At 40.5% G+C, this 19,062-nt stretch overlaps 1 pseudogene; it reads left to right on the plus strand.

Annotated features, from left to right (window-relative positions):
• The first annotated feature begins 506 nt into the window (after nt 1-506).
• Nucleotides 507-19,062, plus strand: part of LOC138157036 (TRPM8 channel-associated factor 2-like) — a 20,192-nt pseudogene continuing 1,636 nt past the window's right edge.

Raw genomic sequence — 19,062 nt, forward strand, 5'->3', positions numbered from 1 at the left:
AATTAAATGGTGGACATCTAGAAGTGGGAGTGATGACCAAAATGAGCCAACATGGCTTCATCAAGAACAGATTATGTCAGGGGCGGCCAGGTAGCACAGCGAGTAAGAGCACCGGCTCCAGTGTTGAGAAGACCTGGAGATCGAATCCCAGGCTCAGACACTTAGCACCCACCCAGAAACACCTGGCCGTGTAACCTTGAGCAAGTTACTTAACCCCAATTGCCTAGGGGCAGCCAGGTGGCTCAGCGAGTAAGAGCACCAACTCCAGTGTTGGGATGACCTGGATCAAATCCAGGCTCAGATACTCAGCACCACACCCAGAAATAACTGGACCTGTAACCTTGAGCAAGTTACTTAACCCCGATTGCTTATGGAAAAAAAAAAAGAATAGATTATGTCAGATTAGTCTCATTTCCTTTATTGGTAGGGATATTAGACTAGTATATCAGCAAGGAATTCTAGGAGCAGAATGACATAAGCATTTATTAAGCACTTGCTGTGTCTCAGGTTCTGTTGAGGGAGGGGCAGGATTAGGGCTATATCACCAATCTGAAATATTGTTCTCTCCCCACAGCAGACAAAAAAATAAAAGCCATGGCAATGTCTCCATCAGATGATTTTGAGATCCTAGTGAGAGGGCTGAGCAGTTGGAATTTCCCCAGTCACCCTACCCCTTGTGAGTTGTTGCTGGTTGGTGAAGCTGCCTTCCCAGTACTGGTGAATAAGAATGGCCAGGTCCTCATCGCTGCCTCCCATTATGGCCAGGGCCGAATGGTAATCATGTCCCATGAAGACTACCTGCAAGATAGCATGTTGGCTCAGTTCCTTTGCAATGCTGTGGGCTGGCTCAACCGCAGCCCAGGAGGAACTGTTGGAGTGCACACATCTGTGGAACCTCTCACTGGCATTCTCTGTGATTCTGGGATGGACGTGAAGACCATGGATGGCCTTGAGGACTCCCTAGGAGTTTACTGCATCAATGCCTATGATAGCACCTTGGCCAAAGAGATGATTCAGTTTGTGAAAAATGGTGGGGGCCTACTCATTGGGGGCCAAGCTTGGTATTAGGCAAGTGAACCTGGACATGACAAGGTTCTGTCCAACTTCCCTGGGAACCAGGTGACCAGTGTAGCTGGTGTATACTTCACAGATACCTATGGAGATACAGATTTCCTAAAGGTCTCTAAGAAAGTACCTAAAATTCCACTTACAGTCAGGTGAGTATCAGGGGTATAGTAAAGATTATATTAAGAAGTAGACATAGGGGCAGCTAGGTGGTACAGTGAGCAAAGCGCGAGCCCCGGAGTCAGGAGACTCGGAATCGGTTCCGGCCTCAGAAACTTAACACCCACACAAAAAAAGAAAAAAACTAGCCATGTAACCTTGGGCAAGTTACTTAACCCCAATTGTCCTCCAAAAAGGCAAAAAAAAAAAAGAATATTGGGGCAGCTAGGTGGCACAGTGAGTAAGAGCGCCGGCCCCGGAGTCAGGAGACCCGGAATCGGTTCCGGTCTCAGATACTTAACACCCACACACAAAAAAAAAACTGGCCATGTAACCTTGAGCAAATTACTTAACCCCAATTTCTTTAAAAAAAGTAGACATAGTCCCCTTAATGAAACAGAAATAGAACTAGACATTTTGAGAAGAGTAAGTCTCATTTGTATTGTCAGGTGACAGGAATGCTATGGACAGACAGGACTATTGAAAGTCCATCATTGGTAGTTTATATTTGGTTAGAGGGAGAGCCATGGGATTATTACCATATGAACATCAGTGTCCATTTTGAAAAAGGGAACAGAGAAGGATTCAATAGAGAGAAAAATAAGGACACAGTAGTTTTGCTCATAATGAATTTGTCACAAAGTCCAGATGGACTTTACATCTAGGTACTGAAAATGCCAACAAATATGATTACTGACAAAGATCTTTGAATAAAAGATTGGGGAGACTAGGAAGGAGCCTTGTAGGACATAAGGACTAATGTTATTGTGATGTTCAGAAAAGGGAAGAGTGTGGAGTTTACATACTATATAGACCAGTGAGCTTGATTTGAATTCCTAGTCAAATTCTAGACAATTTTATTGACAGGATGTTTAGTATATGTTCACAAAGTTAAATGGTAAATATCTAGACATGATATTGATGACTTTAAAGACCTAGTATAGCTTCATCAAGAAAGGATTATGACAGATTAACCTTATTTCCTTTATTGATAGGATAAGTAAAGTGGTAAAATGACAAAGTATTCCAGGAACAGATGGAACAAACATTTATTAAATGCCTACTAAGTTCTAGGCCCTTTGTTAAGTGCTTTACATATATTATCTCATTTAATCTTCCTGACAATCCAGGGAGGTAGACACCATTACATTCCCTATTTTATAGATGATGAAACTAAGGTAGACAGAGGTTTAGTGACTTGCCCAGGGTCACACACCTACAAGTATCAGAGACTGAATTTGAATTTAGGTCTTCCTTTTCATATGCAATGGCAATACTCTATCCACTGCACCTCTTAGCTGCATCTAGGGATAGAAGAGATGTAGTCATTGGCAAAATATTTCACAAATGCTGTGTTCTAGTGCTCTCCTTGTAGACAAGGGATCAGTATGGTCAGGACTTACTCATTTGGAGCCAAGCTTGGTACAGGGCCAGTGGGTTCAGAACTGGTCCAAATTGTCAGATCTGAGGAGTAGTAATTAATGGTTCCTTGTTAGAATGAGTTTCTGGTTGTTGTGTTCTACAGATCTCTGCCTTAGTGTGTGCTATTCAACATTTAATCAGGGACTTGGATAAAAGCATAGATGGCCTGTGTGTCAAAATCAGAATCCAGAAAGATATCAACAGGCTAGAATGTTGGGCTAAATCCAAGAAAATGTAAATTATTCTGCATAAATGTAAAGTCTTTTACCTGGGATCAAAAAATCAACTTCAAAAATGCAGAATGAGACAGGTTTGTCTACACAGCTCTTCAGCAAAAGAGGTTTGGGGTTTTTTCGTGGGGTACAAGCTCAATATGAGTCAACAGTGCCATGGCAACCAAAAAAAAATCTCCAACAACTAAGTTGTTGGCCTCATTAAATGTTATGATCTTTTTCTATTCTGATGTGGTCAGACTTCTCAAGGCATTGTGATTCTGTAAATTGTTCTGTGGCAGAAGTTTGGCCTGTTAGCCTGACCCTGACAAGTTGCTAACATCCCTGACAAGCAGGCAATGGACTTGGCTAGAATCTATTTCACGAATACAAACAGATTTACAAGTCTCCTCAAAGTTACGGGGAAGAACCCCTAGGAAACGTGCCCAAGTTTGAAGGATTGTAGTGACAGACATAGGAAATGACATTCACTGCTACAAAGAGCCACTTGAAGCTGAAAACTGAGAGGCCAGAAGCATGAGGGTACTATCATAAGCAATTATTCCCAGGGCTTAGATGTGAAATTTGTCAGCAAAGCTGCTGGTACAAAATGGTACATTGATAGAATCCTGGACTTAGAGTCAGAAAGACCCACGTTCAAACTGAGGAAAATAAATATTAATGCCATATCATTTGATTTTTAATATTAATCTGAATTTTTTTTTTAACAAAAGCTCTATCTTTCAGCCTTGGTTAAGAGACTCTCTGAAACTGGCTGAGGAATGTAATTACCCCCCAGCCTGTAAAGCATCTACTGACAGGAGCACTTTGGCTTGTTTTTACCCTGTAAACAGAAGCCAGTCTGAGCTAGGTTTTCCCCCAGTGACATAGTGCTCTGTCCTTGCTTTCCCTCTCATCACAGCTGAGAGTGACCTGGCCTGCCTAGGAGCAGACCAAGCCATTGAAGACCTGATAGGACTGGCATATGTTTTCTGACCAGGAATTGCTGGAGGTAACTGTCTCTCATAGAATGCCTGGTTCATTGAGAGTCAGTGAGGAGCATGATCTGAAGGCCAACCTACCACTAGTCAGGTTCATGGGAGGTTCCAAAGACATACTGTCAGAAGGAAGACGTCTGGATTTAAAGCCTCAGACATTTATTGGCTATATCACTCCTGGCAAGCCATTTATCCTCTGTCTGCCTCCATTTCTTCATCTGTACAATGGAGTATGGGAATCTGATGTCAGAATAGGCCATCTCCTAAAGTATGTTTTAGGACTGGGAGGAAAGAACAGTGTTACTAGGAAGCAGAAGAATTAACTAAATCAAATTAATATTCATTATTGTCTGTGATTCTGGTATCTGTACTGCTTTTTCATTTATTTACAACTTAAAAACAGTCAGAAAAGAGGTTGGATACTACTTTATTTACACTTAGTCATTTCCTCCCCCTCCCCCCCAAGGCAATCCTGGGACACACCCTCATTTCTTTAGAATTCTAAATTGAGATCATCCCTACTGACTTTACCTTAATTACACTTGAGCTTGGTGTCTCTAGGTTTCCTATTAACACTCTAGTTTCTTCACTAAATCATGTAAGTTTTTTCTTTTTAAATCATTTCCACATCTCATTGGAAGCTCACTTCTTCTATGTTGATTCTGTAAGGGGGGGGGGGAAGGATGTGTGCAGGGGATGACATATTCTTGATCCTGTGTCCAAATCCATTTTCTTGCTGCTTTGCTAAAAGACTCATATTTTGCCAACCAAACCCTCAAACTCTCTAATCACAAGTAAATCTCACCATCCAAACCGGCTGTCAGTATTCCCCAGCTGAGCATTGCTGCATGTTGGAATCATGCTTATTGGGTCCACTAGAAATATATTCTATTACACCTACTGAGTGCACTGAAATGATGGTGCTTTGTCAGGGCCTAGCCCCCTGGAGTCCTTACTGCTGCCCGAGCCCTGTCGTATTCCTTAAGCAGGTAGTGAAAAATCACAGTCATATATTTAGAGCTGGAAGAGACCTTCAGAAGTCGTCTAGTTCAACCCCCTCATTTTACAGATGAGGCAACTGGGACCCAAGATAGTTAAGTGACTTGTAAGAAGACCCTCAAGCAGAGTAAGTAAGAGTCAGGATTCAAACCCACATCTCCTGACTTCAAATCCAGTATCCTTCCCACTGTGCCAAAATGCTTTGCAAGGCCTAACTCCAAACTTTTACTTCCCAACCTCTTACTGTCTGAAAAGGATCTCCCCCATGTTGGTGAGTTTTCCCTGATTAACCTACCTACCAGCCTTTGATCACTTCTTACCCCTATGGATGCTCTGCCCTTATACCCTTATTTTGTGCTGCACAGGCATAAAACACCTAAAACCAGGAATTAGTTCTAGGAAAATGTGATTTTACTTTGAAACAGCATTACAGAGGTCATTTATTTCTGTGGTAATGTTATAAATGAAAGCTACTTGGCAGGGCTGCTCAAATATGGACTTTAAAAGCTCAAAATGTGTCATTTTAGGGATTTGAGACAATTACAGGTTTAGACTGGGCTGGGTAGGACTGACTAGGTTGACCTGAGGTGTAGAGACATGATCCTTCAAACCTCAAGACAGACTTCTGCTCATTTTTGTGGGTGACAACTAGCAAAATGGGTAGAAAAATGTTTGGGGGGAGGTATTGGCTGGCCAAAGGATGAGAAAAATAATTCATTGGCATTCTAAAATTGATGGAAAAAAGGAGATTAATTCTTTTCTTTCCAGAAAGTTTTAGTATAAGATCTAGTCACTTACATAAGAGTTGGAACATTCTAACAAACAATAACCTCTATTGTCTGTAACTGAATTCACAATTCATTCCCTCAGAACAGAAGCCTGGAAACATGTTTAGCTCTGGCACAACATGTGAAAAGGGGAGGATGGCTGATTAGAGCTAGAACCTGGGGTTCTGGAGCCAAAGTATCCTTAGCCCTTTTTCTACAGACTAAAGGAGCAAGGCAAGCAGACACTGACATGGAAATTGTAGAAGTTGGATGAAAAATTTAATAATCTCAAGGCTTTTTTCTTCTTGTTGTTTTTTCCTTAGATCCAAGAGGCAGTTAGTTAGTTGTAGCGATTAATTTACTGCTCCTTTATTTGTGATTGAAGCTGCTAGTGAGAGGCAAAGCTCTCCTAACTGAACTCTCCATAGAAAGTGTTTAGTGACTCTCTGTGATATTTGATAATCCAAGAAAAGAAGGAAGGAAATAAACATTTATAAAGTGCCTACTAAATGCCAGAAACTGTGCTAAGTGCTTTACAGATATTATCTCATGTGGTCCTTACAACAACCTTGGAAAGTAAACACTTTTTATTCCCATATTACAAATGAGAACACTGAGGCAGACAGAAGTTAAGTGACTTTCCCAGTCACTCAGCTAGGAAGTAGGTGAGGCTAGACTAGAACTTCTTCTAGGCTAGAACACATCTTCCTGACTCTAAGCCCAATGCTCTATCCATCTGTCCAAGTTGAATATCAGAGAACATCCTATACTACATCATGGACTTCACTGATACTGTCAGTTTTCCAGGACTCCTCAAAACTGATCTAGAACCCAGGTCAATATCTTATTCTTATTCCATGCCAAAACTCCCTGCTCCCAGGGAGTCTGAGACTAGAGGATCTCTTGAGCTCTAGAGTTCTGAGCTTCAGTAGGGATAAAGCCAATCTTGTATTCACACTATCACATGTCAGTATGGAGAGACCTTAGGAAGAGATTGTTAAGAAAATAAAAACCATCCCAGGTTGAAGAAACAGAGCAGTTTAAAGGTTCCATGCCAATAAGTGCTGAGATCTGGCTTTTGACTAGTCATTGCACTTCCAGTCTAGACAAGGTAGGGATATCCCATCTCAAAAAACACAACAGAAACTCATAAAGGGAAATTCTAGCTTTATTGTAGGTGATTTCTTCCTCCTTTTTAAAAAATTTTTGATGATCTTTGAATTCCAATTTGAAGAATGGAGAAATCAGCCTGCCCTCTTGCTTCCTAGGCCTACTTTACTCCCTGCATTCAGAAGCCTATAACATAATCCATAATTTCATTTTCTCAATCTTTTGCCACTGACATGATATCTGGAGACTATAGAATCATAAATTTAGAACCAAAAGTTAAATTAGCATCTAACCTAAGCTCTTCTTCTGAGGTCAAGTTTCTTGCTTAACACCACAAAACTATGAAACAGCAAAGTTGGGGGTCAAACCTGGGTTCTCTGATTAGACAGTCAGTGTCCCTTTCTCCAAATCATGCTATGAAAGGTCTAGAACTCCAATTTCTTGACCAATCTAGCCCAGGCTCAATCTCTTATTCAGTTTTGGGCTGAGCTCATTATCCATCTTGAGCACCTGTGTGCTACAAAAGTAGTTAGGCCCTGCACATGAAGAACCCAAGGCTGGTGGGTATTTTTTTCTTACTGGTTACTAATGCCAAAAAATTCACCCCCTAGTGACCCATCTTTCTGACTAATGTAATGGGCTATATTCTCAGTTGCATGTCAACATTCAGGTAACATACCTTCTTCATACCCTTTGTTTTCCCAGTAAGGATAGAATACTGTGATAATAATAGCAGATAGGTAGTACTGAGGATGTGGTACAAGTCATTTCATCTTAGACATTCACTCTGTGTTACCCTGGGTAAGTCACTCTACCTCATTTGCCTCAGTTTCCTCCTCTGTCAGTTGAGCCAGAGAGAGAAGTGGCAAGCTACTCTAATATCTTTGCCCCCCCCAAAAAAACCCAAACAAACAGGGTCACAAAGAATTGGGCATGACTGAAATGCCTGAACAACAAAATTAAAACGTAGAATTCCATTTAAAAATATTATGCATTGCTCTCTTTAACTGAAGTATTCTTCTTCTATAGTAGAACCATCATAGTCTGGTAGGTAGAGCTCTGGACATGGAATCAGAAAGCCCCATATTCAAATTCTGCCTCACACTTAGAAGCTATATGGCCTTGCATCTCTTTGAGTCTTCATTTCTTTATAAAAAGGGGATAAATGTAGGATCTATCTCACAGGGTTGCTGTGTGATTAAATTAGGAAATATATGTAAAATGCTATCTGAACATCACTTTTAAGTATGAGACTTCTAAATGGTCTACACTTATTTGGCCTCTTTCATTTTTTAGTTTTAAGTCACATTTTCGAAAATTAGTTTCTCCCATCCTTTCCTGTATCCTCATTTACATTAAATTCACTGTGTAGTGCTATAAAAATAATGTCAGTAATCTAAGGCCCCAGTGAGCTGAGACCAGAAAGCAAAACTAAGCACAATAAAAATGTTTGGTTTTAGCTGTTAAGAGAAAAAGGGGGTTGGAAGAAGGGTTAAGAGCTTTGCTTGTAGTGGATAGGACGATGATGCCAAATATCAAAAAGATGCCAGAGCTGCTCCATTGTTGGTATGTTTCTGTTTTATCTGCCAATGACTATGGAAATGACAGAACAGAAATAATTAAGAGGGAAATAGTACGCAGTAAAAGTAAGAGGATTGGGGCAGCTAGGTGTCGCAGTGAATAGAGCACCAACCCTGGAGTCAGGAGGACCTGAGTTCAAATCCGACCTCAGACACTTAACAGAAAAACTAGCCATATGACCTTGTGTAAGTCACTTAACCCCAATTGCCCTCCAAAAAGCAAATAAAAAAAAGTAAGAGGATCATGAATACTTAGTTGTGATTGGTTAATTCAAGTCACCTGACCCAAATGAACTCCATCCTTAGATACTCGATGAACTGGTAGAGATAATTATTAATCTATTGCTAGTGATATCTGAAACACGAGATTAAAGGACAAATAAAACATGCTGATTCAAAGAAAAGTAATGAGAGGAATCTTCAAACTCTGACTTTGGTTCCTGGAAAAATTCTAGAATCAACCATTAAAGACATGATTATTGAACATCTTCAAAGGGAAGTGCTAATTACAAGGAGCCAGTGTGGTTTCATTTAAAACACTCCAGTCCAGACTATGATATATTATCTTCATTTTTTGCCAGAATTACTAAATTAGTAGATGTAGAGAATGCACTGATAGAGTTTACCTTAATTTTAACAAAGTTTTGATAAAGTGTTTCATATTTTTCTTGTGGAAAAGATGAAGAGATATGGACAAGATGATCATACAATAACATGAATTCAAAACTAGTTAGAGTGTCTGGACTCAAAGAATAAATGGGTTCAATATCAATGAGGAAGGAAATATCCAATAAAGTACTTCTAGGTCTTGTACTTCAAGGACTATTTCTAAAAATGACTTCTATAAAGATTAGATGTTATGCTAATAGAACTAAAGATACCACAACCCTAACATATTGGACAATAGAGTTTGGATCTAAAAAGATCTCAATGGACTGAATTTAATAAGATGAAATCCAAAATAAATGAAAATAAACACTTACACCTGGGTACCAAGGATCAACTTCACTAGTTTAAGATGCAGGAGACATGATTGGACAACAGTTCAAAAAATTGTATCGAAATTAAAGTGGATTACACATTAAGATTTTAATCAGCAGTGTGATGTGATAGCCATAAAAGTTGATGTCATCTTGTTCCATATTAACAGGTACATAACTTCCATGAATAGGTAAACAATGGTCCCACTGTACTTTGCCATCATCAGACATTATTTGAAGTATGATGTTCAGTACCGGACACCAAAATTTATGAAAGACATTGATAAATTGAAGTGTGTTCAGTGGAGAGAAACCAGGATAACTTAGGACCTTGAATGCATTTCATATGAGGATAGGCTAAAAGGACAGGATATGCTTATCCTACAAGAGACAAGATGTGGGCAGACATGATAGTTGTATTCCAGTGTTTGAAAGGTTCTTACATAGAGAGATTAGACTGATTCTGTTTGGCTCCAGAGAGCAGAACCAGGAGCAAAGAGTGGAAATTACAGAGAGGCAAATTTCAATTTTATTTCAGGAAAAACATAGAGCTTTTGAAAAATGCAATGTACTGTCTTGAAAAGTGGTGAATTCCCCTTGTAAAAGCACTTAAGCAGAATCAGGATGACCATGTGTTGAGTATGCTACACTTCCTTTCACTTCCTTTCCAGTGCATGAGCTATATATACTACATGACCAATGAGGTAAATTCCAACCGTCAAAATTCTGTGACTTCTGAATGTTTATGTTGACTCACTTTGGTGGATTTTTATCAAATCCTCAATAGAATTTTTCTGTTGACACATAAGCTATCACTTATGCAGTTATATAGCTATAATATAAGAGGCAGACTGGCATAGTAGATAGACCAATGGACTTGATGTGAGAAGATGTAGGTTAGGAGTCTACCTTAGATACTTACTAGCTTTGTAATGTTGGGTAAGCCTCTTAGCTTCTCTGGTCCCATCTACAAAATCTCTAGGATTCCTTTTAATTCTAAATGTATCATGCTATGAGCTATCTTTATAGTGATTTATGTCCTTACACTTATCACAAACTGAGCAAGTGGTGAGATGACTAAGTTCCATGAAATAATTTTTCATGTTGACTTTGAACACAAATCAAACTCCTTTAATTTCCTTCTCCAAGGAGAAACTGAGAGTTGCCCATCCATTTATGTTAAATATCCTGAGTGGTTTTTTTTTTCTTTTAATATTAAGAATTCTAGTATGGAGCAGCTGTGGTGAAGTGCATATAGAACTGTCCCTGGAGTCAGGAGGACTGAGTTCAAATCTGAACTCAGCCACTTAGCACTTATTAGCCCTATGACTTTGGGGAAGTCACTTAACCCCAATTGCCCTGCCTTCCCCACTTCAAAAAACAAACAAAAAAATTCTAGCAATGATGTGTTTCATTTCTTCTAGTAAGTATTAACTTTGTTGTTGAACACTATCACAGATTAGGAGAATCAAGATTTAGATGAATAAATATTCATTAAGATAGCCTAAGGACAATGTGATTATTAGTCTTTTCTGTCCTCTTTAATACAATCCTTCCACTGGTATAGAAGTAGACATGGGGCACAAAGGCTTGAGGATCCCTTTGTATTCTGATCTAGTTCATGAACAAAGAGAAATCATCACTTTGTGTCCAGCTGCTCCTTGCTTAGTGGACTAATATTTGGGTCAATGAAAAGTCTTCCTTCCAGGTTTAATAGAACTTTCTATGAACCTCTTCTACACTGACATAGCCTACAAGAACATATTCACCTCCATGACAGAATGAAGAACTTCTGGGGAAGGATTAAATGAAATACATTTTTAAAAATACAAATTCTTGCTTTGCCCTTTTCTCTACAAGAAAAAAAAATGCCTGAAAATGTCTATGGTTCAATATAATTGGCTATTAGAAATGATAAAAAGAATAGTTTCAAGTAACCTGAAAAGACTTGAATATACTGGTACAGAAAGAAGGTGGAAGATCATATAAAGTCTTGAGAAAGGTGATCAGGATGAAGAAGACCCAAGAAAACATGCCACATGCTTATAAGTTAAAGGAGCTAAGAATGTGTGGTACAAAGAAGCAGTAGGGACAACATGATAGCTTGATAGTTGTCTTAAAGTAACTGAAGAATTGTCACATGGATGAAGGAATCTGTCTGTTTCCTTAGCCCCAAAGGACAAAGCTAGGAACAATGGTAGAAATTATATGGAATAAGATTTCAATTCATTGTAAGGAAACCTATCTTATTTCTATATAAATGTTATTATTATCATTATCATCATCATCATCATTATTTTATGTGGGCACATAATACATTGAGTTTCCTCATGTCATACAAAGTATATCACACTGTCTGGCTGGATGCATGACATCCCATTATCACCCCAGAAAACATCACCTGCTAGCCTGGTCACTATCCAGATAGTTTTGCTTCTTCAGTGTGCAATTCTGTATGCAAGTCAGTAGTGGTAGCCCTCTGTCACTTTTGCACCCCCAATCTCTGTAACCATCATGGATGGCTCACTAAAGGGAGCCTATCATAATAGTTGGCACTGCCCAGAAAGTCAATGGTCTGTTTCAGGGCATGGTGAGTTCAAGCAGTGGTTGGATGATCTCTTTTGATTATAGAGGGATTCATGCTTCTGGTGGGGCTGGTATTAGATCACTTTTGGGGTTGTTTGCATCTCTCAGAGTCTATGATTGCATCTGGGTAAGCCCCTGCATATAATGGGCACAGGAAATAAGGGTCATGTAGAATAACTGACTATTGTGCTTTTGCAGAAATATTCCCATCTCCCCTGTTCCACATCATTCCTTCAATCTCTAATTGGAACAAATGGTTCATTTTCAGGTTTGGGGAGGATCTCTCTCAGGACCAACGACAGCTCCTGGATGGCATAACAGAACTGGATATCAGTACTAGTAGAGTGCCTTCTCAGCTTCTGGTTCATGGAGCCTTGGCCTTCCCTCTTGGTCTAGACTCTTCTCTTCATTGCTTCCTGGCAGCTGCTCACTATGGCCGAGGGCAAGTGGTACTTGCTGCTCATGAGGACATGCTCTGTGCCCCCAAAATGGGCCCTTTTCTCTGCAGTGTTATTACCTGGACGGCAGGGGGACAAACAGGCAGAATTGGGGTTAACCCTAATCTTAAAAACCTGTGTTCCCTGGTGTCTGAAAGAGGCCTGGAATGTAGCCTAGAATCCCATCTGACTACTGGGTTAAGTGTTTACTGCTGTTCAGCCTACAGTGACCAAGAGGCAAGGAAGCTGCATGAGTTTGTGGCAGAGGGTGGAGGGTTACTGATTGGGGGCCAAGCCAGGTTGTGGGCCTCCCAGAATCCTGGCAAGGCTGCTGTCGCTGATTATCCTGGAAATCATATCCTCAACCCATTTGGCCTTAGCATCCTAGGTTGCAGTCTAAAACGTGGCCAGTTTCCTGTCCTTGTGCCTGGTAAAGGAATCTATCACTTCCGTTCAGCTTTGTCTCAGTTCCAGGAGGAAGTAAAAGGAAGCAAGGTCTTGACAAAAGGCTGGCAGTTCAAGCTAAGGAAGGACTGTGGGGCCTTCCTGAAGATTCCTGCAGAAGGAATCCCTGCCTATGCCTCCCTACATAGATTCCTGAGGAAGGTGCTCAAACAAACTGGTCTCCCCAATGTCAGTGAAGATCATCCTGTGCACAGCAATTCCTGTGAGGCCATCCTGCTCTGTGTGGCCACTGAGCTTGCTCAAAGTGGGACTGATTGCTTTTCATTGGTCCACAGAGCTAGTAATGGGACTTGCCCTTCCCAACTATATTCCCCAGGACCCCCTGTCACCATGGAGATCAATGGTACCAGTCCAGGTAAAGATGGAGGATGAGAGCCAATGGATAGTTGGGAAAGAATGGGCTGGATGAATCCAGTAGGACAGTACAGGACTTCATTGTGACAAGAGTCTATCTCTTTAAAGTGTGGGACTTCAGTTATTGGGTGTAGCTATAGGGTAAGAAAGTGGTGAAAGGGTTGGGCAATCGGGTTTAAAGAGAGGATAGCAAGTCTCTGGGAGGAAGTATGAAGGCTCCAGAGGGAAATATGGGGCTCTGTAAAGGAATATGATATATCACTGGGGATGATATCAGGGCTTTAGGAAGTTATATGAGGACTGTAGGAGGGTACTGGGGGTGGGAGTCTGAGAGGTGATATAGGAGATCTGGGTGAGGTACAGATAAAGAGAGGTTCAGTGTAGAAGAATTCCATCCATTATTATGTCTCTCTTCAGATGTTACTGTATGGGTGAGCACTGGACTTTACCTCCCTGAAGGCTTTACTGCACATATCATGACTCCATGTGCTGCCACTACTGGCCTACAGGTAACTACCCTGTGCCTTCCCATTGCTTCTCCTATATATATATGTGTGTGTGTGTGTGTGTGTGTGTGTGTGTGTGTGTGTGTGTGTGTATGTATATATGTGTGTGTATATTTATATATATATATACATATACATATATATATATATAATTAATCCTTTCAATTACACCAAGAGCGACCTTTGCCATTAATCCCCGAAGACTTTCAAGCTAAAAACTGCTACATCCCTTTTTTCTTCTGTCTTTGTTGTTCCAGGATTTTTCCTGGGGTGATGTTTTCTGAGTTTTTCCAAGGTTAATAAGATAAGGAGGGTGGGGGGGGTAGTGATTACTGCTTACTCTGCCATTTTGGCTCCTGGAAGTCTAAAGTCATTTTCCTTCATAATGTTGCTGTTATTGTCTAAATTGTTCTGATTCTGCTAACTTCACCCTATTGGTTTCTACAGTTTTCTTTCTCCATTTTGTCAGTCAGTCAATATACATTTATTAAATGTCTGCTATGAGCTAGACACTGCTCTAAGTGCTGATCTCTTAGAGTAAAGTCATATTCCATTAAATTCATAAGCCATAATTTGTTTAGCTGTCCCATAATAGATGGGCACTCCCCATTGGTTTCTAGTCTTTTCTTATTGTAAAAAGAACTTCTATAAATATTTTTGCATACATAAGTTTTCTTCTTTCTTTGATTTCTTTGGTGTACAGGCTTTGTCTCAGTATAAGTAGGTCAAAGGGTAAACACAGTTTAATTGCTTTTTAGGTATAGTTCGAAATCTCAGAATGGCTATATCAGTTTGCAGTTGGGCATTACAGTATGTCAGTGAGCCTATTTTCCCACAGTCCCCACCCAAACAATCTATACCTATGATTAGCCTTCACCTTCCTCTTCTTGTCCCCATTCCCCTCCTAGGGGTACTTTCAAGCAAAATGATCTAATCTCTGTATCAGATTCTGTCTTTTGAGATAGTCTCTTAAACAGCAAGTTATCCAGAGAGCATGGGGTCTGGTCGGTTTTATCCAATAGCAACAAATGTTCAGAAGGATCTGTGCTTTATTTTAGTTCCCTGCAACCTCCTTCTGGTGTGAATGCCTCTCTCTTCAACATAAAAATTGTCCTCATGACAAATAACCACCAAATTTCATCACATTGGATTCCTTTTCTATGCAGGATATGTTCTCTAACACAGACGGCAAGGAACAATTTGTATCTTTCATCTCCTAATGTCATCATTGAAGATTGGAGTTATAATCAAAACATCCTATTTTTCCTCAACAGCTCATTATGGATCTGTCACCCATGATTTTAAATACTTATTGAGCCGATATAATTGTTCTGCATGTATGAGCCCTTTGGAGTATTGAGTCACTATCTACCAAATGCCCATAATTCAAGGCTAGTTTTGCATGAAAGACACTGATAAATAATCTAGAACACACTTTCCAGTGGTTGCTTCCTGTGCTAATGACTCTACTTTCCCAGGTACAAATTGGCTGCCACTCTGATGATCTCAGCAGAGCCAAGAAGCTTTGCCGAGCACCTGTGGTGATTCACAGATGCTGCCTGGACAGACCAGAGCTGTCAGTCTCCTCCCTCTGGGGGGGGGGCCTCATCTATGTACTTGTGCCCAAGGGCAGTAACCTGGGTCCTGTGTCAATCACCATCACTGGAGCTGTGCCCGCTCCTTACTTCAAGCTGGGTGAGTAAAGGTTCCATGAAGGCTAATCCCAAGGGAAGCTGGAGAAAGGGCAAAGTAATTATAAACTAGATTATAAAGGAGGAAAATAATATGTGGCTTGGATTGGAAAGAGGAAGAAGATGTATTTTGTGGGATAAGGAAGAGATGACCTATTTTAAGGCTGATGATGGGGCATCAGGGAACTTCCTGTGTCCATGGAGAATTTAGAATCATGAGGAAAGGTGATGCAGGATTGGGCTTTTGTTTGCAGAAATGGGTATAGGATGCATACCAAAGGTGAGAGTAGAAGAAAAAGGCATTGAATTTAGAATCAAAGGACTTGAGTTCAAATTCTTATTCTGCTACTTACTAGCTGTGTGAAATTGAACATTTTACTTTAGCTTTCCCATCAGTAAAATGAGAGATCCACAAACTGATTTTCAAAGAATACGCTGATAACTGTTTCAGCACAATTGGTTTCTCTTGTAATTCTATGTATTTTATTTTATGTATTTAAAAATTGAGGAGTCCATAGGCTTCAACGGGCTCCCACAAAGGCCAATGTCACAAAAAAGGTTAAGAACCCCTGGAGAACCTTTAAAGTCCCTTCTAGCTCTGAATCTCTGATCTCATAGTGTTATTCTCCCATTGAAATCAAAATTTCAACTTTCAGCCTTAGGAAGTAGAAAAATGAAGGAGTACTTAAAGCAGCATAATGTCCAGAAGGAGGGAGGTGATAGATACACTGTACCTCATGTCATATAGTGGATCTTTCCTAAAACTGTAATCAGAGTTCCATTTTATGGTATACAGATGAGTTATACCATAGCATAGACAGAAAGTGACCTGGGATGGTGGGATTACTAGAGGTATGTTATATGGGGGTTAATTGAAGGAAATGAAAGAATAATAAAAGAAATTAAAGGAAGAAAGAACTTTTGAAGGGATATGACAGTTTTCCAAGATTTGAAAGGCTGTTAGGTGGAATCAGGATGATTTCTTGTCTGTTTGGGCTCAGGAAACAAAAGTATGATTAGGCAGCATAATTTACAGAGACAAATTTTATCTCAATGTAAAGGAAAAAGTCTTAACAATTAGATCTTCCCAAAAGGTAAATGGATTGGGGCGGCCAGGTGGCTCAGCGAGTAAGAGCACCGGCTCCAGTGTTGGGACGACCTGGAGATCGAATCCCGGGCTCAGACACTCAGCACCACACAGAAATAACTGGCCTTGTAACCTTGAGCAAGTTACTTAACCCCGATTGCTTAAAAAAAAAAATAGGGGCGGCCAGGTGGCTCAGCGAGTAAGAGCACTGGCTCCAGTGTCGGGATGACCTGGATCAAATCCGGCCTCAGATACTCAGCACCACACCCAGAAATAATAACTGGCCATGTAACCTTGAGCAAGTTACTTAACCCCAACTGCTTTAAAAAAAAAAAAAAGGTAAATGGATTATCCTGGGAGATAGCAAATTACCCAAAGGGAAGATCTTCAAAAGAGGCTGCATAACCACTTATCATGGACAGAGAGAAGGGAATTCCTGTTCCTGTGCAGGCATAAGCTGAGATTCTGACAGGCCCACTAACCCCATAATCTCTATCCAAAGGGGAGACATCTCTGGAGGAGTGGAAGAGCACCATCCGCCACTACCCAGTACTATGGGGGGAGCTGGCAACAGACAATATCATCCTCACAGTGCCATCTGAACATCTTCAAGACCTGGAAGACCCAGAGCCTTTGCTTCATCTCTGGGATGAGATGATGGGAGCTGTGGCCAGACTTGCATCAATAAGCTTCCCTTTCCCTTGGCCTGAGAGGATCGTGGCTGACGTACAGATCTCAGCTGGTGGGTGTTCTGAAAATTGGGATGGGAGAGCTTTGTTCAGGTGATAAATCAGTACAAAGTTCACATCATATTATTTATTCATCATTTTCTCTATTCAAGGCATTATGTATGATGGGTGATAATACAAGTGAGTTTATAAATAAGTTTGGAAAATAAGAGAAAAATTTTTTTTCAAAATTTCAAAAGGAACACAGAAATTAACATTCATTCCTTCATTCAGCCACTCATTCATCTTTGTTTATTCACTAAGCATTTATTATTTGCCTCTGTGTGCACGGCAAGAATTTTCACAAAGTCCTGCTGGAGAAAATAAATGCTGTGATTTCAGAGGAGGGGCTTCAATATGTAGTGGAGTGATTAAGGAGCCTTCAAAGGGGTATGGAGGAAATGAGCTAGGCCTTTAAGAAACGGTGGAAATCAGGTAAAGTATAGTCAAGAAGTCAGTAAGCATTTATTAAGCACCTACTGAGTGCTGGGCACTGTTCTAACATAAAAAGAAAGGCAAAAGATGATCCCTCCTCTGAAGGACCACACATTCTGAGGGAAAACAGCTTGTAAATAGTGAAAATGATTTACACAGGATAAATTGGAGATAATTTCTGAGGGAAGCACTAGACTAAGGGATTAATCACTGATTATAGAGGCCTGGACCAGCACCAAAGAGTGCATAAATGGTAAAGAAAAATCATCATTCCTTACTTTAGGAGAATTCACAATATAACTGAAGTTGGTCATAAGAAAGGGGAAATCACCCACACTGTCCTTATCTTCCCAAGCTATAGATGGGGCATACTAATGTGTAAAAATGTATAAAGTAATAGATAGCATTTATATAATGCCTACTATGTTCTAAACACTGTGCTATATGCTTTACAAACAATATCTTTTTGTCCTCTAAACAACTTTGGGAAGAAGGTGCCTTTATTTGCCCTCAGTTTACTGTTGAGGAAACTGAGGCAGAGATTAAGTGACTTTCCCAAGTTCACATAGATAGTGTCAGATTTGAACAAAGATTTGATTTGAAGATTTGAACAAAGGACTTCCTGATTCCAGCCCCAGAACCCTATTCACCATAAAGCTGAGCTGCTACAAGAGGAAAACAAAACAACCCACTACATGGATCATTATGGTGCCAGTGTACAATTCCAAAATTGACAATGCTAGAGGTACATAGAAACAATAGAACCCTTATGTGAGAGATAAGAAATTAGGACTGGACAGGTGAGGTGAAATGGGGTAAAAATTTTCTTCCCTGTTTTGACTAAGAGAAGTAATGTGTTCTCATGTAAGTCTGAAAATGTTGGGGATGAGAGAATTAAAGGAAGTAAGAACTTTTGAGGGATGCATTATGAGAATAACCTAGGGATGGCAGATTGAACTCTCTCACATAGAAATCTCTGCCTTCTCTTTGTCCACTCCCCAGGCTGGATGCATTCAGGATACCCCATCATGTGCTGCAAGGAGTCAACAGAGGAAATAGTCAATGAGAAGAAAATAAGGTCTGATGGCCTCTGGGGCCCCATCCATGAGCTAGGCCACAACCAGCAACAAGAGGTCTGGGAGTTCCCCCCACATACAACTGAGGCTACCTGCAACTTGTGGTCTGTCTATGTACATGAGACGGCGCTAGGCATTCCCCGGAGCCAGGCCCACCCTGCACTGGCTCCCTCAAATAGGGAGGCCAGGGTACAAGAATACCTGAGAAAAGGGGCTCCCCTAAAAGAATGGAGTGTTTGGACAGCCCTGGAGACTTATCTGCAGGTACTGGAAATTAATTGGGGGAGAACGGAAGACTACTACTACTACTGCTACTACTACTACTACTACTACTACTACTACTACTGCTCCTGCTACTACTGCTGCTGCTGCCACTATTAATACTACTACTGCTGCTGCTGCTGC

The sequence above is a fragment of the Petaurus breviceps genome, unplaced genomic scaffold (assembly GCF_028583685.1).
Source record: "Petaurus breviceps papuanus isolate PSGF00001 unplaced genomic scaffold, PetGlider_PUasm1.0 111, whole genome shotgun sequence".
NCBI classification, from domain to species: Eukaryota; Metazoa; Chordata; class Mammalia; order Diprotodontia; family Petauridae; genus Petaurus; species Petaurus breviceps.